General features: G+C 39.9%; 1 pseudogene across 1 annotated transcript in view; it reads left to right on the forward strand.

Annotated features, from left to right (window-relative positions):
• The first annotated feature begins 320 nt into the window (after positions 1-320).
• The window catches only part of LOC105503690, a 44,164-nt pseudogene continuing 21,809 nt past the window's right edge, over positions 321-22,675 (forward strand). Inside the window, exons 1-3 of the transcript XR_001000523.1 lie at positions 321-2,274; positions 3,086-3,198; positions 12,263-12,420. The product of XR_001000523.1 is annotated as a rab11 family-interacting protein 1-like (transcript). The remainder of the gene's footprint in view (positions 2,275-3,085; positions 3,199-12,262; positions 12,421-22,675) is intronic.

Genomic DNA, 22,675 nt, shown 5'->3' on the forward strand with positions numbered 1-22,675 from the left:
TAATCCTGGCTACTTGGGAAGCCAAGGCAGAAGAATCGCTTGAACCCAGGAGGCAGAGGTTGCAGTGAGCCGAGACTGCACCACTGCACTCCAGCCTGGGCAACAAGAATGGAACTCCATCTCAAAAAAAAAAAGAAGTCCTGATACATGCTGTAAGAATTACCCTACAAAACATCCTAAGTGAAAGAAACCCATGATAAAAGGCATCTATTGTATTATTCCATTTACATGAATTATCCAGAACAGGGGAATCCATAGAGACAGAACACAGATCAATGGTTGACAGGGATGGGGGAAAGTAGGGGTGACTGCTTAATGAATGCAGGATTTATTTGGGGGGCGATAGCAATGTTCTGGAACTAGGTAGTGGTAATGTCTGCACAACATTATGAATTTTCTGTTGGTAGGACAGCCGTAGAGGCCATGGGTCGTGGCAATCTTCTCACGTCAATCAGCCGAGGCATCATCATCCTGTCCTTAATGGCCTTAGCAGGTCCAGGGGCTATGTGGTTTCCAATCCACGTGCAGGTGACAGTGTTGCAGGCATAGGGCCAGGGGCCAAAAGTCAAGGGCTTGAAGGTACAAGCAACATGTACTCGTTGATTCAGGTGGGTAAGTAGAAGTATGCCACCTCAGTGTCAGAGGAGGAGGCCGCCTTTGAGCTGCTGCTGCTACTGTACTTGGGCTTCGCCGAGGTGTACCTGCAGAAATTGCATCCAGACTAGGGGAGCAGGAAGATGCAGTGGTATATCTTGAAATCCAAACCAGGAGAGAAGGATAAAGAGGAGAAATTGAGGTTGACATCCAGTTTATGAGAAACAACATGACAGCCAGCATGTTTTGCCTTTTCATCAAAGACAAGCCTCAGAATCCATCTGGAAAACTTAAAGACAAGATCAAGGGGAATAATACAGAGAGTGAATCAGATGCTGCCTCCACCATAGTCTCCAGCACTACACCTTCAGCTGAAAGTGATGATTAGTCTTCGTCCAAAGACAAGAAGGATCAAGACCTTGTTTTCCAAGTCTAATTTGCAGAAAACACTGTTTTCCTGATCCATGATTGCCCTGCCGTCTTCAAAGCTAAAGTGCTGCTTCAACTGGGAGACTTTCAGTCCCGGTGGGACAATGACAACAATGAGAGGGACTCCTCTTCAGCTTCAGATGTCATATCTCACAATAGCAGGTACATATCTTAAGCAGCTAAACGAAATCAACATCACCCTTCCCAAAATGGAAAGACTTTCCTTTCTTGGGGGTCTTTGGTCTACCAATGAAGTCCTTTCCCACTCTAATGTCTGTATCAATGGGAACCATGTTTAATTGGAGCAGTCAGAAGCCAAGGGTGAGAACAAATATAGCAGTCCTTCTTCCTACCTGAAGCCCCAGGGCTTCAGGAAGAAGCATTTGTTCTTATCTACCAAAAACCTGGCTGCTCAGTCTTGAAAGTAACCTGGGGAAGGAAGTGGGATGTCTCATGACAGGTGGCTCTTTGAGTCTTCCACCAAGAACTCTCTGAAGTCCATGTCTCTACCATCCTACTGACCACTGTTCTGTGGGGACATTAGAGAAAACACGGCTCCAGCAAACTTGGAAGCTGCAAAAGAAACCAAAGAGGGCAAGAAGCAGAATAACAACAGTCTTCTTTGCTTTCTTGGGTGATGGGGAAGAAGGATATGGCTAAGAACAGTGAAGGTGAAAACCCTCTTACCATCCTGGGGAAGAAAGAAAGCATGCTTACGGAGGTCAAGCCGGGTAGGATGATTCAAGGCCTGTTGAAGACCTTACAAGAAGACTGGAGAAAGATACTGCAGCTATTGTCTCCAGAAGGGGTAACTCTCTGAACCCCTTTGAAGATGCGCAGATCACAGAACCAAAAGCTGACCAAGAATCCAAGTCTGAACAGAATCACCAATTCTGCGATGGCTCCAAAAACCAGAGCTGTCAAACCTTGACTTCATCCTGAAGTCAATGAACACAATGGCCACCAAGATCGCTATCTCTAGCTTGGGAACTGCCACCATCAGCAGGGAGAACTTGACCAACAAGACCATGATGAAGGAAAACAACCCCTTGGATTCTGCTTTTGCGTATGCACAGCTAACCCAGAATGAGCTGATCCAGCTGCTCCTCGAACAGAAGAAAACAATAATAAGCAAGAAGGATTTCCAGGATCCTAAGCTGGAAGACTACACTGACAACCTGCCAATCAGTCATGGAAGAAACCCCCACGCTCCACATCCGGGCTCACATTAGCAAAAAAAGCAGAAAAGATGTAAATCACCACAATAAAACACGGGCATGTTTCCGTGAGTTTGTTTCCACCTGTTCTTGAGGTTAAGGACTCGCTATGCCTCATAACCAGCTAGCAGGTTTCGAGTCATCATCTCCCTCGCATGTTATCTGGCAAGAGTCAATTTTACCAATTGAAGCCAGGTTAATAATTACAGTGAATCTTTTACTATGGGTCCCCAAGACTTTATTTTTAAATGTCACTGTGCCTTTAACTAGATTGTAAATATTTTAGGGCCACCAGAGACGTGATCATAAGTTCTGATCCTGAGCCAGAGATTCAGATGGCACAGGAGGTATTAATGTGTTTCAACACTGGGGTTTTCTTTCATGTTGAGATATTTTTCAATATATATCCTCCAGCTATTAAAGCTTACTGGAGAAAGCTTTAAATAAGAAAAGGACCATGCAATTGCTGCTGTTATATACATGTACTTTCTCATGAGTAGCACAGGTGTGGCTTTTGGCTGCAGATGCTAAATTTTTGATACCATGTAAATGTACCCAGCTTCTCAGACTTAGGTCCTGTTTTTAATTTTTTTTTATGGGAGCCAAAATGTTTAGAGAAAGCCTCTGGGTGTGCCTTTCAGATTTTGAACAAGCTGCCTTGTCTAAACATCAACTTTTACTACTCTCTAGCCTTAAAATGTGCTCTATTTAGATCCACAGGGCCCTTCTACTGGAGATATGAAAAATAGAATACAGAAACTAAGAGAATCACTTTTTACTCAATTAGGGGAAGTTGGTCAAAGCCCTTGTCTTGAAATTAAGAGAATCACTTTTTACTCAACTAGGGGAAGTTGGTCGAAGCCCTCCTCTTGCGACAGCAGGTTTCCTGCTGGCCACCTGTTCAGCGCCTTGATAGGGGATTGGGTGATGAAAGCACTCATGAAAACAGTTCACTCAGGTATGGAATGTCAGAATTCCTTTGGCCATTTTCTCCTGAGTCTTTGCTAGATCCCCCGGTTTCTTTGGCAGCACTTTCTGAATGGAGGACAGGGTCCACCAACTTCTCAAGACATTGAGTCTTGAGACACAAGAAACCACAGACTTTGACCCTGAACGGCCTGTGTCCATATGTCTGTCCTTTGAATACTTCCTGTTCCTCCCTAAAAGGAAACCCAAATTGTTTCTAGGATACTGGGGAAGTTGTAGTGAGGGGCTTAATGCAGTTAATAGAATCTAAAGCCAGTAGAAAACCAAAATGCCTCAAATGGTTGTTTCTTTTTTATTTTCCATAATGAATAGACTCATAGGCATTTTACCCCCTTGTTATAAAATTGTGAAGAGAAAGATGACACATTTTTGGACTGCTGTATTTTATGTATTTATTTTTGAGAGAGAATCTTGCTCTCCTCACCCAAGCTGGAGTGCAGTGGCACGATCACAGCTCACTGTAGCTTTGGCCTGCCGGGCTCAGGCGATCCTCCTACCTCAGCCCTCCATGTACCTGGAACCACAGGTATATGCCACCATGCCCAGTTTTTAAAATCTATTTTTGTAGAGATGGGGGTCTATTTTGCTCAGGCTGGTCTTGAACTCCTGGGTTCAAGCAGTCCTCTCACCTCGGCCTCTCAAAATGCTGAGATTATAGGCATAAGCCACCACACGCAGCCAATTGCTATGTTTTTAAAACTAGATTTATAGACATATTTTTTAAAAACTAGGGCACTTTTCCCCTTAACTAAAAGCACTAGCTCAGTCCTTCAGGTAATTTCATTGGAACTCACCTAAGATTGGAATTGGAATGTTTCCGTGTTGCTCATTTTTTTCTACAGGTTATGATAGAATCTCATTAAATCTTGACATCTCTCCCAGGGGAAGAATATCACAGGCCAGTGGTGTGAATGGGTTATGAGATGATAGCATTTACTAAATCAGTAATCTCTTTTATGTATGTTCTTGTCATATTGCGGTTAAGAGGCAAGATGATTGGCAGCAGAATTCTTCAGGATTTTGTTTGCTGTGGTATGGATTATATTGGAGCACTTTAATCTGAAGGATGAAACTGTAACTTGATTTATCTAATTAGCTTTTAATTACCTATAGCTATTTTACTTTATTCTCTCCTATAGTTTTGGGGACCACTGTAAACTTCTCAGATGACTTGCATTTTTGTAGTGCTATTGAATTTATTTACACACTTGAAAACTGTATATTCATTTGAACTCTAACAATGTACATGTATATGTATATATTTGCTCCACATTATGTTTTTTACTTTATATAAATGTACTTTTATTGTGATAACCCAAGTGCGCCATGGGGGTCATGTGTACTCTTAATGGTTGGAGAGCTGGTGTAAAAAACTGGTGTGGAAACCTGCATTTTTCATTAGGGTGGTTGGCTTGGAGATATCTGCTGCTAGAACCTGGGGTGTGTGACTCAGTGTAAGGGGAACATCTGGGTGGAAGAGTGAATTCCTGTGCTCTGAAATGCCACTTGGGAACTCTGGAGAATGAAGAACAATTGACTTCAAGGTGTCTGGCTTCTGCGACTGCTGGAAAAAAATTCAGTTTGTAGCATTCCTGCATTTCCCAAAGTAGATAACCTGGAGGTTATTCAAATGAATAACTGTCCCTGAGGACTCAATTTTGGGGGAGCGATTATCTAGGAGAAGCTTTACCTTGCTCTGAACCATCAGCAGAATTTGGTGAATTGGAGCACAGGAGAATCCTACAAATGGAGTATGTCTCAGGGCATACATCAGCTATACAAGAGAGCTGGGACTTGCCTCTAGCTTCTGCAGGCACTCACCTGATGGGCCCTGGGGGAGAGAGGGAGGGGTGGTCTGGAGGAGCTGGAACAACTCTTGGCCTGGCCTCTCTGCTTCCAGAAAGAGTATTCAGGACTTGAGGGAAGCATCAGATTAAATACCAGTGAATAGTTCGAGGTCAACTTTCTGAAGTGTCAATCCTTTTCCCAGTTGTTTCATATACTCTTATTCCTTCCTTGCACTTTGGCAGATGTCTTGCCCTCCTCTTTCATTCCAGTGTGTTAACCTCATCAAAGCAGCAAAGTGGAAGAGAAAACAAGTCTGCTCTTTGCCATACTGAACAGCTATGGACCCTGAGAGGTGGTACACAGGCCTGTAAGAATGAGATACAAGTGTGTGCTTTCCAGCTTTGCTAACAGTGGGAGTTCAAAGGGGCAGAGAGGGAGGAAAGTCCATGACACTCAGCCACATAGTGTAGGGAGGCAATTTAATATTAAGTGATGCACCATCCGCCCTCCCTAGGTTCCTTCTCCCAATCAATTTGTTTTCTTTTTTCTAGAATGACTAATTATCCCTCAAGAACAATTAATTATCCAATTCCCTTAGGTGGAGATCTTAACTCCTAAAAGCCACACCAACCAACCTCAACTCTGGTTTTTCCATATCTACTGTGTGAGCTACTTAACTGACTTCTCCTACCTCCAACTGAAGGATCACCCAGTGTTTTTTGGATTATAGAACTATTATTTCCTGCTTTGTTATTCTGGGAATTTTAAAATTTCTTTTGTTTGTTTTTATTTGTGTGTGTTTTCTTCATTTTTTCTTTTTGGAGACAGGCTCTGCCTCTGTCACCCAGGCTGGAGTACAGTGGTGCAATCATGGCTCAATACAGCCTCAATCTCCCAGGCTCAAACAATCTACCCACCTCAGTCACCCCAATAGCTGGAGCCTCGCTATGTTAGCCAGGCTGGTCTTGAACTCCCGAGTTCAAGCAATCCTTCTGCCTCAGCCTCCCAAAGTGCTGGGATTATGGGTGTGAGCCACCGCACCTGGCCAGGTTTTAAGAAGTAACCTGGGCGCAGTGCAGGGCTTGCGCCCGTAGACCCAACACTTCGGGAGGCCTAGGTGGGTGGATCTCTTGAGCCCAGGAGTTTGAGACCAGCTTGGGCAATATGGCAAAACGCCGTCTCTACAAAAAGTAAAAAATTAGCCAGGCAAGGTAGTGCATGCCTATAGTCCCAACTACTCAGGAGGATCACTTGAGCCAAGGAAGTTAGGGTTGCAGTGGGCCATGATCACACCACTGCACTCCACTCCCATCCAGCTTGGGTGACAGAGTGAGAAAAAGGGAAAAAAAAAAAAAAAAAAAAAAGGAAAGGAAAAAGGGGAAAGAACCTACAACCTCACAGGTTTTTTTTGGTTGTTGTTTTTGAGACACAGTCTCATTCTATCGCCCAGACGAGAGAGCAGTGGTGCGATCTTGGCTCACTGCTACCTCCGCCACCCGAGTTCAAGGGATTCTCCTGCCTCAGCCTCCCAAGTAGCTGGGATTACAGGCATGCACCACCACACCTGGCTAGTTGTCATAATTTTTTGTGAAGATGGGGTTTCACCATGTTGACCAGGCTGCCCAGGTTTTGTTTTTAAGAAGTAACCTGAAATTTCCTACAACACTGAATAAGGTGGTACTACTTCCTCCCCTACCCCACCCCCCACAAAAAACAAACAACAACAACAAAAAAACATGAATTTTCTATGGGAATGTATATACCTTAATAAAGAAAATCAAGCAACACAATGGGCTATAATGACAGACTAAGAAAAACACGATTATTTTAATGGATACAGAAAAAGTATTTAACAAAATTGAATTATCAACTCATGATCTTAAAACAAGTCTGAGCAATCTAGTAATCGTAGGAAATTTCCTTAAACTGATAAAGAATATCTACAAAAAACCTATAGCTAACATCATACTTAATGAAATACTGAACGCTTCCCCCTAGCCACACTAACATCAGAGACTTGGCAATGTGTGCTCCAAACACTCCCCTTTAACTTCTTACTGCAAGTCTTAGCCAATGCAGTATTTCAATTGGAAAGGAAGAAATTAAACTATCAGTATTCACATGTAAGTAGTAAACTATACAGACACCACTGTATATAGAAAATGCCAAGAAATATGCATAAAAGTTCCTATAATTAATAAGTGAGTTTAGCAAAGTTGCAGGATACAAGATCAACATACCAAAAGTGACTTTCAGATGCATATATACCTATTTTGTGTTCACATCAGTGTGTTCTCTCTATAAAAGATGAAGCTATTAATATTCCCACTCTGCCCTTCCTACTCACTTCCTCTTTTGTCCCCATACACCATCTACTACATTTTTACCTTTATATTATCAAGGTAAAAATTGTTACCTTTACCTTTACATTTACATTGTTCCAATTGTCAACATTTTTAATCACTGTGTTGTCCAGATGTGGTTTATTAAATTGAAAAACAATAAATGCCATTACATTTTTTAAAAATGATTTTATTTCTATATACTAGTAATGAATGTTTGAAAATTTAAAAACCACTACCATTTACAACAGTAGAAAATGCATAAAATATTTGGTATAAATATAAAATATATCCAGGATCTATATGCTGAAAGTAGAAAAAAAATCAAGACCAAAATAAATATACAGCTATATCATGTTTGTGGCCTAAAGACAAAATATTGTGAGGATGTAAATTTTCTTCAAATTCATCTATAGATCTAATTCAATCTCAATAGATATACTAGCAGAATTTTTTATAGAAAGCAACAATTCTGAAATTTATGGAAAAGCAAAGTAGTAATCAACACGATTTTTGAGATGGATGAAGTTGTACACACTATCTAATTTTAAGACTTCCTATAAAGTAATTAGGAAAATGTAGTATTTGTGAATGGATAACAATGGAACAGAATAGGCAGCCCAGATTTAGACCCAAACAAATATAATCAATTGATTTTTTGACAAAAGTGCAAAAGCAATGCAATAAAAAAGAAACAATCTTTTCAACAAATGGTACTAGAACAATTAGATAACCATATTTTAAAAATTGAACCTTGACCCATAGCTAAACTTTATACAAACCTTTATTCAAAAAGGATAATAGATAGAAATGTAAAACTTAAAACTATAAAATTTCTGGATGAAAATATGATATAATCTTCATGACACTGGGTTAGACAAGTGTTCTTACATTGCACATCAAAAGTAAAAAAATTGATAAAGTGAATCGTATCAAAATTAAAACTTTTACTCTAAAAAAGGCAGCGTTCAAAGAATGAAAAGACAAGTCACAGACTAGGAAAATCTATTTCCAAATAATGTATCTGACAAAGGACTTGTATCAATATATTAAAAAAATATATAAAAACAGTAAGAAAAGGAACAATCCAATAAAAAGAGAAGCAAAAGATCTGAACAGACACTGCAAGAATATACCATCTTTAACTGTAAGATCATCATAAGGTTTGAGGTGATATCCTGATTTAATCATTATACAATGTACACATGTACTGAAACACCACATTGTATCCCATAAACAATTATGTGTCAATTATAAACAAATAAAAGATAATACCATGTATCATTAGGGAATTACAAATTCTGACAACGATTAAAATTTAAATGAATATATATATACATATATATATATAATACAAAATTACTAAATACTGGTAAAGATACAAAGCTACTGGAACTCTCACATATTTGTAATTGGAATGTAAAATGCTAGGGAAACTTTAGAAAACAGTCTGGCACTCATTCCCACTCCAAATCATTTACCCTATAAAAATGAGCATTTATGTCATACAAAACTTATACCTGAAAGTTTATAGCAAATTTATTCATATTCACCAAAACTAGAAACATCTTACAAGTTCATCAGTTAGTGGATGGATAATAAAACTGTGGTACATCCACACAATGAAGTACTACTCAGTGATAAAAAGGAATGAAATAATTATCCACAAAACATGGGAGAATCTTGACTTCATTTTACTAAGTGAAAGAAGCCAGACCAAAAGGGCTACATATTGCATGATTCCACTTATATGACCTTCTGGAAAAGGCAAAACCATAGAGATGAAGAACAAATTGATCGTTTCCAGAGACTGAGTATGGGGCAAAGGGTTGAATACAAAAAGAGCCACCAAGAGAAATTATTAAAGTGACAGAACTTCTGTGTATGGTACTAGTGTAGAAGATACATGACTGTGCATTTGTCAAAACCCATAGAACCATACACTAAAAAGAATGAATTTTACTGTGTGTAAATTATAAATAAAAATTTTAAAGAAATAAAGGTATATTTTTACCTATTAAATTAGCAGAGATTTACAAAAATAGAAAGGCTATGTTTTGATGAATGTATGGAGGGATATTCACATTTATACACTACTGGTGGGAATGTAATTTGCACAACTGTATTGAGGAAAACTCAACACCACCTGTAAGATGCTCTACTAAATGCTCTCATCATCCAAACCAAATAATTTTAATTCTGGAACCTTATTCTAAAGAAATAATTACAGATGTGCATAAAGGTTAATGTACAATGATGTTCTTCATTACATTTAAATTTTATAAGCAAACTTGATAATAATCAAAATTGTCCAATAACATGATATCATCTAAATAAACTTTGTTAAATCCATAAGATACTCTGTAGCACTTAATATTGTATTTTTCAAAGAATGATAACATGGAAATATGCTTGTGAATTTTCAAATGAAAAAATTAGATAATAAAATGGTATGTACAATATGATGTCAATTTTGTTATAAAACTGTGTTATATACATAATTTTTTAAAAGACTGAAAGGACATACACCTGAATATTACAAATTATTGTTTTCTGGCTTATAAAATTATACATATTATTTAGTTTTTAATGCATACTTTGCACTTTATTTTTTAACAATGATCACCTGTTACTTTTATCATGAAGGAAAACTTTTTTTTTTTTTTTTTTACTTTTAAAAAACAAGCCCAGCCCAATCTAGCCAAGCCCATGATCTTTTCAGTTGCTGTCTTCACTCAAAATGCCACACTGTTGTCCACTGGGTGCTTATTGTCCTCTTGCTCCTTTAGGTACTGCACTCACTGGTGATAAACATCTGCCAAAATGAGAGTGCAAGTGGCAGCATCCCTCCAAGCGCATTAAATCTTTCAGTTAAACTGGCCTAGTAAGCCATAGGCTAATACTGGGATCAATCTCCATGACCCATATAGAGAACCAATGTTTTGAAAAGCTATAATGCCCACCTCATGTAATTGGGAGTTTCCCCTCTTCTAAATCTCTTCTATGAAATAATATTTTGCAACCCTTCTCCAAAGTAACTCTAGATATTCCATCATGCCCTGGGGAATGACAAATAGTAGGTCCAAGGATAGACTTTCCATTGTACTATTTTCTGATGCCAGATGTGGTGTCTGGGGATGCCTGGAGCCATTCTGTCCACTGTCCCTGTCTCATCTCACCTATCCAATTTTTTAAGCTGGCTATTTAGTACTACTTGTACTATCTCCTGTGTACTTGATCCCTTTAAGGGGAGTCACAGACCCCTTGTCACAGAATCAAAGAATTCCTCTAAGTTACAGATCTTGTTTTGGGTTGTTTCTAAATTGGGTCAAGAGAAACCGCCACAAGGGCAGCTTGACATGAGAATAGTGGCTGGCAATGACTCTCACAGTAGCAACAGAGGTGTTACAGTGCAACACCTTCTCTCTAATCCACATTAAAAAGGTATGGATTTATGAAGTAAGTCTCACTGCCTGCTTCAAAGGATTACTTCAAATCCACTGAAGTAACAGATTTATGGCATCTCTCATTTTCTCCTTCCTTCCCTCCCTCCATTCCTAAGGGCAGTAAGTTCACTCCTATCTTCATTTACAAACATCAGAGATCTCAGGTTTGCCTCATTCATGTAAGCTTCTAAGTCCAATCTCCACTAAATTATGTCAAGCATTTGTAACTCCATTGTGGAATTTCATAGCCTCCTTCTTTCCTCTCTATTTTTAAAATCTTTAAAAATACTTATTTCAGTAATTTTGGGGTACAAGTGGTTTTTGGTTGCAAGGATGAATTGTATAGTGGTGCAGTCTGAGATTTTAGTGTACCCATGGTACTGGTATAAAAGTAGACACATAGACCAATGGAACAGAATAGAGAACCCAGAAATACAGTCAACTACTTATAACCAACTGATCGTTAACAAAGCACACAAAAATATAAACTGGGAAAACGACATCCTACTTAATAAATGGTGCTGGGAAAAGTAGATAGCCCACATGTAGAAGAATGAAACTGAATCCATCTCTCTTACCTTACACAAAAATCAACTCAAGATAGAATAATGACTTAAATCTGAGACCTGAAACCATAACATTTCTACAGTACAACCATGAAAAACTTTTCTGGACATTGGCCTAGGCAAAGAATTCACGACTAAGACCCCAAAAGCAAATGCATCTGCCTCTCTTTTTATATCCAAGGGCAACATGAATGTAACTCGCAACACTCTCTAAGGTTTCATTCACTCATTCACAATAAAACTTCCAGATGGGGGCTTGTTGGAGACAAATGTCTTAGGATGACAGAAAGCAAAAAAGACCTATTGAAACTCATCAAAGTGGGGAAAGAAATGGAGGAAGGTCAGTGAGAGCAAGAAATTCCCTAGGATGACTCCAGAAAAGAAAAATGAGGCAAGAGCCAGGATAAGGTGACAGAAGGTGTGAGCAAAGGTCTCCTGAGGATTCATTAGGAATGTATTTGATTCAGGCATGGTGGCTAACGCCTGTAATCCCAGCACTTTGAGAGGCCAAGGCAGGCAGATCACTTGAGGTCAGAAGTTCGAGACCAGCCTGGCCAACATGGTGAAACCCCGTCTCTACTAAAAATACAAAAATTAGCTGGGTGTGGTGGCACATGCTTGTAGTCCCAGCTATTCAAAAGGTGAGGCAGTAGAATTGCTTTAACTCAGGAGGCAGAGGTTGCAGTGAGCCAAGATGCCAAGATGGCACAACTGCACTCCAGCTTGGGCGACAGAGAAAGACTCCATCTCCCCCCTGCAAAAAAGGAAGGTATTTGAAATGCACAAGAATTTCCACTTTCCCTATACACTATCCTGCCCATCCTCAAGAGAGACAAAAACTAACCAGGACTCCTGATACTGTTTTTGTTCATATCTGTATATCCTAAAACAAGGACATGTCTGATGACCAAATCAAAAGGGGGACCTGGGATGGGGAAAGCCCTCCTACTGGTATTTAATGACCAGTTGAGATATCAGGCACAAATCCTGGGGCTGGAGTTCGCAGAGTTGCTGGCCTTGGCTACATCTCCAATGGCTGACATGAGATCAGGTAAGGTATGGGCATCAGAGTAATCAATTTGAGTATTTTTCAACTCCAGCCATAACTATGACAAATTCAACCTCAATCTTAGCATTCATGCCTCTCTGGGTCTTAAGTGATGGGAAGAAAGTGCAAATGAAAGAGGGTGACTCCCAAAGGCATATACGTGGGAAAGAAAAGTGCCAGTGGAAGGAGAAAGTTATGGCATTTGTCTGATCTCATCAGTGATATGACTTACTTATAAGGCTTAAGGAAAAAGTAAACAAATATAAGCACAAGGATTGAGGTTACTTTCAAATCAGCTGACTACTCTCCTTCTATGAAGCTGGGTCATTTATTGCTGAAATCCAAACCCATCTCTGGTGGCCTATATTCCAGCAGTGGCGGGTCCACAACATTACTGAAGGCCTAACAGAGCAAGTACTCTATCATGTTTCAAGAATTTTTTTTCCGAAAACATGGGGAGCTGTATGGGAAGTAACTGTTCATATATACATATCCGTGAGTATAATAACTTCTGAAATGCGACAAGAGAAAAGAGAAATCTAAGCATGCATTTGAAAATAGCAACCTGTGGTCTGGAGAGGATCTTAATAGTGATCCCTTTGTTGAATGATGCTTTGTGAAGCTGAGATGAAGAGAGGTTGTAGTCGTCCCCTGCTACTTCTTTCCTTTTCTTCTCCCTCACATGAAGTCTTCTACCAGCTCCCCCTGAGTAATAAATATAAAGCAGACCCTACAAGAGGGGACGGGTTGTCTGAGGGCCTGATCACTTTAACACAGTAGTTCTTAAACTTCTTTCGGAATATTGAGTCATTTGGAGAATATAAAAGACACGAATCCTCTCCCCAGTAAAATGTACTCAAAAGAAAAATGTCTGCATGCCATGTCACAGGTTTTATAGACTTTCTTCTCCTAAGCTTTACCTTCCAAGTCCTTAAGGCCATCTCTCTGCCTCAATTGTCAGCCGTCTTCCATAATAGTACAGGGAAATTCTACAATATGGACCACTAAACTGGATGTATTCTGACCCCACAATGGCTTTCATGAAGTAGTTGTTACTCACCTATTGATGTGAACTTTCTTTTGTCTACCCTTTATCCTAAAAAGCTGAATTAATAGGACTGTGTCTTGCTCTGGTTAATCAATGTGTGTACTATGACTGGCTTTTTGTTGTTGTTGTTGCTTTTTAAGAGCAGCACTAGCTCACTTTTCAACTCAGAGGCTCTGAAGCCAAAGTACATTATGGAACATGGCCAACAAATGCGTGTAACATGTAACTAACTTAGGTCAAGATCAAGGAAAAATTTAGATCCTAAATAAATCTTTTTATGCTACTTCAAGCTGACTAGCCTGCAGCCCTTTGAAAGAGTTAGGAGACGGCCACAAGATTCCAGCAGTGCTAAGGGCTAACAGCTCCCCTAGCTGTTCTCACCAGGAATTGTTGCTCATTCTCACACTCCTGAAGTGTGACAGACCCAAAAGAGGTGAATAGATAGTATATAGCGAGGTATCAGTCATACAGCAAATACTCGATAAAAGAAGGAATCACCTGGATCTCACCACTCTTCTAAGGCTCATCTACTATCCCACTACAGCCTTTCTTCTCTAGTATTTGCACAGTTATCATATGCCAACCTCCAAGTCATTCCTCACAGTCACTGAAGCCTTTTGTACCTGGCTCAGTGTTCATTCTAAGCCTAGCTTCTACTGTAATCCTGGGTTACAATAATAGTCATGTAAATTATCATCTGACATCCTAGCTTCACAGGTATCTTAACCACTCCCGTTTTACACTCCAAAGTATACTCTGATTACAGGTCCTATCACTCCAGTTTTCCAATTACTCAGCACTCACCTTGTTCACATTAAAGCCTCTTTTTGGCCCAGACTGAGGCCACTCCTGTTCTTACTTCCTTCCATGTCCAGGTTGGATTTTTTTTTTTTGAAATGAAGTCTTGCTCTGTTACCCAGGCTGGAGTACAGTGGATGGGATCTTGGCTCACTGCAACCTCTGCCTCCCGGGTTCAAGCGATTCTGTCTCAGCCTCCCGAGTAGCTGGGATTACAGGCATGTGCCACCATGCCTAGCTAAGTTTTGCATTTTTAGTAGAGACAGGGCTTCACCATGTTGGTCAGGCTGGTCTCAAACTCCTGACCTCAGGTTATCTGCCCACCTTGGCCTTCCAAAGTGCTGGGATTACAGGCGTGGGCCACCATGCCTGGCCTTAGTTTGGATTCTTAAATCCATTTCTGTGTAACTCCTCTCTTGCTAGCTGTCCACCCCCTCAATCAATCAAGGCAACCAACCAAATACTGCTTAAGTGTATTTAAGTGACAATGCCCCAAAACCACTTCATATTTTCCTGAGCTTCTAACCCAGTTTCAAACTCGTTTCTTACTTTGATATACCATAAGCTCTCCTGTTAATGGTCTCACTCCAGCGTTTTGGCCTGAATATTCCTTAAAGACTCTGGTTCATATTTAGTCTTTCTGTTCTAGCAGCTTTTGTCTCCATATTCCTGTTCCTGGTCAGCTTCCTCCCCATCACCCACCTCTACAATTACAAATCTTCACCACCCTTGCCAAGTCCTCTTCCTTACTCCTATCCCTATCTCTGTGCTCCAGCAAAAAGGTAGTTCCACTTACCTAAGGCTAACCCTCCATCTGCACGTGTTCTAGAGCCATAGATTTCACCCTTCCAGCTTCACCTGCATCATCTTTCAAGATCATCTTCCATCATCATCTCTCTCTTTCTCACATCTACAGTGACGCCCTTCTCAATTCCTTCTGCCCCATGGTCTGCAAACACACTCAATTTTTTTCTCATGTTAAATGATTCACTGGATAAGTGGTTTTAACTTATATTTCTCATGTTAAATGATTCACTGGATAAGTGGTTTTAACTTGTATTCTGGTTGTTACATCTACAACCAGAAAAGCTTCTCACAAAATAATGATTAAGTACAATAAATAAGATAAAGAAAATATGAACCTGGTGAGAGGTGAACAGGAGAGTGGAGGCTTACCTGTCAGTGCAGGTAAGGGGATAGCTGGGGTAAGGTTGAAAGGGGAAAACTTTAAATATCAGCCACAGGAGCAAACCTCAGACTGTGAGGATGAGGTTTCTGTTCAGACAATGAGCACTCTGGTCCAACCCAGGGAGCAACTAGCAGCAATTACAGTAGCAGCAGCAGCTATGCAACATCAGCAAGTAGCTAAGACTAAAATGCAGGCATAGAAATGAAGTATTTCATAGAAAACAGAATAGCAAATATGACATATGAGGCACTTGTGCTGCTACCCCCCCTTCTCCCACCCTCAGCAGACTTCACTAAATAGTTACAAATGTCTTTCACACTGAGATAAGATCTGGTTTCAGAATCTTTTTATAAAACAATCAGGGCAGGCATTATCAATCAATTAGAGATGGTACTTGAGATGAAGTGTATTTGCTATCATTGCACTACACAGAAAAGTCCTCAACAAAAGAATTAGAAGACAGGAATAAGCTTCAGGAGTAAGCATTCTGAAGAGAGCTTGGACGTTGTTGGCAACTGGCGGGGACAAGCTGAGCCCATGGAGATCACAGAGCAGGCGCCCAATTAATGTCTGTTGATGATTCATTTTTTCATTCAACAAACATTTAATGAGGCCTACAATGTGCACCGGATTAGGCACTGCGAATACAAAGATGAGTAAGGCACTGTCCTTGCCCTTAAGGAATTTAAGGTCTGGTAGACGACAGCCATAGACACGGACAATGATAATACAACCTGCTAAGTGCTAGGACACTTAGCAGGTTGTATTATATCCATCCGAGTAGGATTTCTTCAGAGGAGCACCATTCCAGGTTGCTGCTGGATCCATGAAGTCCTCCCAGGCACCAGGATCTGCTGTTGTTTTTGTCACAGTTGGGCGTCCCAAGATCTAACAATAATAGTTGTAATTACTGTATAGAGTGCCTATGACAAACACTTTACAAATATCTTCATGGAAACTCTGAAAATTAATAGTTACATTAGAGGAAGAAACTGAAGGTCAATGAGTTTAAGTCACACAGCCAGCAAGCAGTTGAATCAGGTTTCAAATCCAGTTTTGACAAAGTCTAATGCATTTTTGTGTTCAGGATAACCTTTATGCAGGTGTAATACAACAACTTTTCAACAGTTTTCTATTTGGAACTAAGAGCAAAGGGAATAGATTAGTGACTAGTGCATGGAGTGATTAATCTGGTTTCCCACTCTACCTGGCAGAGAAAAGGTGAAATAACCTCACACATACCATTGAAAACTTTGAAGTCAGTTACTGTTTTACTTTCTCAACCCTAACATCATCACTGACCATTCAAAATATAAGTACCTCTAGTCAAATCTCTTCTTTTAATACTTGTCATAGTCAACACCATTATTAGCAACAACAGTTGATACAGCATTTAGCATATTCCAGGCCTGTTCTAAGCAATGTACATAATTAGTCCCTTTAAGTACTTTTTACCCCCATCATTGAAAATAATATTATTCCTATTTTACGTAAGAGAAAACAGAGTCGTAGGGAAGTGAAGGATCACACTCAAGACCACATTGGTAAGTCTGACAGCAGATTTCAGCCCAGGCTACATAGTCCCAAGACCCAGACTCTCACTTTACATAGCTCTGCTGCACTGCTCAGGTCCTCCTTTCCCAACTCCTGATGGCAAGTTATACAAGGCCCCCTGAAAAACCCAGTCCTATTTACATAAAATCTCCTCTGGTCTAACCATATGACCAGAATCTAACCATTCTGGTCATAGAAAGCCATTCTCTAAATCCCAAATACCAATACTCGGAGCCTTAATTGGAAAATTTCCCAAAGAACATTGAGTTTAGAATATACCTTTGAAAAAAGAGAAAATAAACACTGGATATGTTTAGGTTTTTAATTATCGAATTTTTTTTTTTTTTACTTGCAGATATAGCCATAAATGTTTTAAGATCCATAAGCAAACTAAAGCAATTATGCCAATAATGACTAAGGCCACTGCTTCCTCAATTGAGTCTTTGATATAAAAGCCTTCACTTTTGGTTAATTACAAAAACAAAAACAAAAACAAAAACAAAAAAACTTTGGGAGGTATGTGTCAGTGAGAGTAGGCCCACTACTGATGAGAAGGACCAGCAACTTAGCAACACCATAAAATGTCTGCTGCAATTCAGGTGTCTAGGTGTCTCCCTGAGAATCAACATTTCATATACAGCTGTTCCCAGAAAACAATCTTGCACAACCTGTACAGTCAAGTTATGATCTAAAAGGAGTTAATTGCAACATTCATACAAAGAATATGACAGTATTTTTCATCAAGGTCTTTTTCTATAAGTTTTTCTATAACTTTTCCTATAAGTTCTATTATATCTATAGTCATGTGCTGCCTAACAATGTTTAGGTCAATGATGAACCTCATATATGACAGCTGTCCCACAAAATCATATCATATTTTTACTGTACCTTTTCTATGTTTATATATATTTAGGTACACAAATACTTACCATTCTGTTATAATTGCCTACAGTATTCAGTACAGTCATATGCTGTACAGGTTTGTAGCCTAGGAGCAATAGGCTATGCCATATAGCCTAGGTGTGTAATAGGTTATACCATTTAGAGAGGTTTGTGTTAATATACTCAATGATGTTCACAGGACAAAATCACCTAAAAATACATTTCTCAAAACATATCCCCGTTGCTAAGCAATGCATGACTAAATTTGTGTAACTTCCTAAGAGATTATCCCCTCTTTGCCACTCCCACTCCTTTCAGCCCTACATCATTTCTCATCTTAGCCACTGTAGTATCCTTCTAACTCATCTCCCTGTCCAGATTTGAAAACATTCCTGAACACACCCCACACTACTGCCAGTGATCATCTAAAAGCACCCCTTTCTGAAAACACTTATAATGAAATCCAAATCCCATGGCATACCATATAAAGTCCTATTCCTGCCTACATATTCAACCTAATTTAGAGAACTATTTGTAGTTCCCCAAACTCATACTACTTCCAATGTCCATGCTTTTGCTCGGAAAGCCTTTCTCTGTTTTTCACCTAGTCAAAAGGTGACTTTACTTCTTCAAAGACTCAACTCACATACCAGGTGCTCTGAGCTCTATCATCTCCAGACTCTGTAAAATGATTTCTCTTTGAACCCCAGAGTATCTTGTACATACCTCCATTGTAGAGCATACCATACTGTTGTAATTCCATGTGTACATAGACGTTGATGTCTCCCACTAGACTGAGAACTCCTTGAGGACGGGGACGGTGTCTAATTCATCTCCATATCCCCATTACCCAGCACAGTGCCTGGCAGCTCAGATGACATTAGAGAGGAGAGATGCTGAATATGCAGGAGTGAGAATAAAGCAATGTTCTTGAATAGTGGTACAATACAATATGCTGAATGAATTGAAGCTATAGAAAAACATTTTGGCTGAATATTGTTAAGAGGTCTCAAAAGAAGGGACAAGCTAACTCAAGGAGGAGTCCCCAGTTACCAAGTAAACTTACTCAGAAGTTAAAAGACCATTTGTTGGGTATGTTACCCAGGGACTTGAACTGGGGTTAGTTTAAAATAATCTATTTGGGATAGGAGACTTTTAAGGTCCTCCCATCCTGGAGCTTCTAAATCTATGATCTGTGCCATAGTCAAGAGAGCCATCATTCTGAGAGTCTATGTCACAGAGTGAACGGTGACTCCCACAGTTGTAGACAAAAGCTAAAAGCAGATCACAAACTTGTAACTCATTTGGTCGGGTGTGGTAGTCGACACCTGTAATCCCAGTACTTTGGGTGGCTGAGGTGGGCAGATCACTTGAGCCCAGGAGTTTAAGACCAGCCTGGACAACATGGGAAAACCCCATCTCTATGAAAAATACAAAAATTAGCTAGGCATGGTGACATGTACCTGTAGTCCCAGCTACCCAGGAGGCGGAGGTGGAAGGATCATCTGAGCACAGGGAGGCGGAGGCTGTAGTGAGCTGGGATTGTACCATGGCACTCCAGCCTGAGCAACAGAGTGAGACCTTGTCTTAAAACGATACAAAAACAAACAAAAAACCCCTTGTCCTCTGTTGACCCTGTTCCCAATTGACTTTTGAAGCTGGTGCAGGAAGTGTTTTTAAGGCCAACAAGAAGGACCTCATGACCCTAACTATATCCTCTACAAGCTGCTACCTAATGTTTTAAATTGCCCCTTAAAACCTTTGGTGCCTTTCATTCATGTTTGCTAAAATGCCACTTAATCTAATATGTTGAGCTAGTATCAATTAACTTTATACTACATAGTAGGTACAAGGAACACACCATCCGTTCCCATACCCTGTGAGATCTAATCCAACCCTTTTCCCTTAACACAAATCTAAGAACACCCACCAAATGTCCAGATTTTTAACTCTGGTACTCAGTTTCTTGAAGTGCAAAATACAGAAGTTGTATTGAATAATTCCCCACATCCCTTCTTATGATATTCTAAAGAGCTTCTGATCCTGTTTTCCACCTATAAATTAGACACATTGGTGAATCTGTTCTTATTCCTAACCAAACTGTTACAAGGGTCTAATAAAACCATGTTTGTAAAAAGCTTCTAGAAACAATAAAGTACAAAAATAAAATAATTACCTAAAAATAAAAATAAAAAGGTTGGGCTCGGTGGCTCACCCCTATAATCCCAGGACTTTGGGGGGCTTAGGTGGAATGACTGCTCGAGCCCAGGAGTTCAAGACCAACCTGGCCAACACAGACAGATGGAAAGGAAAGTAAAAAGGAAAGGAAAGGAAAAAGGAAAGGAAAGGACAGGACAGGACAGGACAGGGGGAGGAAGGGAGGGAGGAAGGGAGAGAGGAAGGGAGGGAGGAAGGAAGAAAGAAAGAAAGAACGAATTGCTATGCAAATTTAGGAGAATTAAGCTATGTGTTGGGGAGTGTGGCCTGCTTAGAAAACCCACTCTACCTCTCTAACATGCCTCAGAGGGTTGGTGTGATGATTAAATGGGAACATGTAAAGCAGCACACTCATTTGCCAATCGAGATCTTCACAAAATCTCAGGAATAAAAGTGACCTTCCAGTGCATGTAATCCAACTCATTCCACCCCAAGGAGATTCTGAAGTTCAATTCCCAGTGTTCATACAAGCCTCTAAGTGTCACTTCCAAGAATCATCTTTGGAGAGTCCATAAAACTGCTTCTCTATTAATTAGAACTGCCTTCAAAAGAAGCAAAAGACAACTGTCCCTGACCCAACAAGAGATCTGAAAACAGACAGAAGAGAACAAAGCAAAGACAAATTCTTCTTTTTGGAGTTCTCTTACAATATAAACAGCTCTACTGCCTATGATGCTTCTCGTAAGATCTACATTCATCTCTCTCTCCATATCTTGGATGTTCTCCTCCAGCTTCCTCTCAAAGAGTTGCTCTTAGAATTAAAACAAAACTACCAAATGAGACAGAATTCTTAACTTCTTTGGTTCCAAATACTTTTTATTTTCTTTTTTCTTTTCTTTTCTTTTTTTGTGAAATGGAGTCTCACTCTGTCACCCAGGCTGGAGTGGCACGATCTTGGCCCACTGCAATCTCTGCCTCCCAGGTTCCAGCCTCCCGAGTAGCTGGGATTACAGGTGGCACTACCATGCCCAGCTAATTTTTGTATTTTTAGTAGCGACGGGGTTTCGCCATGTTGGCCAGGCTGGTCTCAAACTCCTGACCTCAAGTGATTCACCCACCTCAGCCTCCAACTGCTGGGATTACAGGTCAGCTGGCCCCAAAAACCTACCTACGTACCTACCTAATTTCCTTCCTTCTTTCTCTTCTTTTTTTTTTTTCTTTTTGACAGAATCTCTCTGTCTCCCAGGCTGGAGTGCTGTGGCCTAATCTCAGCTCACCACAACCTCCACATCCCGGGTTCAAGTGACTCTCTTGCCTCAGTCTCCTGAGTAGCTGGGATTACAGGCGCGCACCACCCCAACTGGCTAATTTTTGTATTTTTGGTAGAGACAGTGTTTCACCATGTTGGCCAGGCTGGTCTCAAACTCCTGACCTCAAGTGATCCGCTTGCCTCAGCCTCCCAAGGTGCTAGGATTGCAGGCTGAGCCACTGCGCCTGGCCCCAAATACTTTTCCAGTAAGAACATCACCAGTTACACTGAAGGCTTTGGAAGTCTTCAACTGGTACAAATCCTAAAAAGAATGAGCACCAAGTCTACAGGAGCTTTCAGGATGGAGAAAGTCCTTCCAAGTGGGAAAGGAGGTCAAAGGCCATTACTGAAAACAAATGCCTTACTATGTCATTTTCCTAATACCAGCTCTCACCTCTGGACTTAACTAAACCAGGAATACAGAACATGATAAATAATGTGGGCTGCTAGGAACATTTGGAAGAAATGGTAAGATCAAACACAAAACACATTTTGAATGACATTCCCTACTGATTGGCCCCTGTCTATGCAGATGACATCTATGCTTTTCCCACCAGAACTTCAGTTCCAAAGACATCTTATTTTTCCAGAAAATGGGAGAGATTAAAAGTAGTAAGTAGAATATACATACACAGATACTGAAGACCTGAATAAAAGGAGAAAAATATTACATTAATGTATGGGAAGATTGTAAAAATGACAGCTCTCCCAAAATTAATCTACAAATTGAATGCCATTCCAATTTAAATTCCAATGGTATTTGTGAACACTTGACAAGCTGTTTCTACAGTTCACTTAAAATAACTACATGATAGTGAGATAAAATTTTGGAAAAAAGAAGAATGAGGGATGTGCCCTGCAACATAAGGTTGTTATTAAAAACTAGGCATGTAGGAAATGACAGTACCCACATTGTCTCATTACAATGAAATAAAAACATGATTTTTTTTTGAGGAAAAAGCCAGAAATCCTCAACATGAAGCATCACACTAAATAACTATTGAGTCAAAGAATAAACATTAGTTATAATCAAGCATATTTAGCAAACAACAAAACAAGAATATCACTTAGGAAATTCAGCCAATACTATCATAAGTTCTCTTATTATAAAATAATGAAAAAGAATTACTCTTAGTAAACATAACAAACATAACGAGGAGAGAAAAGGGGTAGAAAAAATATGTGAATGAATAATGGCTCCCAAATCCCAAATTTGATTTGACTAATAAATCAAATTTATTAATCAAAATATTAATCAATATGTGCAAGAAGACCAACAAATGCCAGAAAGAATAAACTGGCAGGCTGAGGTGGGCAGATT

Source organism: Colobus angolensis, unplaced genomic scaffold (assembly GCF_000951035.1).
Source record: "Colobus angolensis palliatus isolate OR3802 unplaced genomic scaffold, Cang.pa_1.0 Scaffold87, whole genome shotgun sequence".
Lineage (NCBI taxonomy): Eukaryota > Metazoa > Chordata > Mammalia > Primates > Cercopithecidae > Colobus > Colobus angolensis.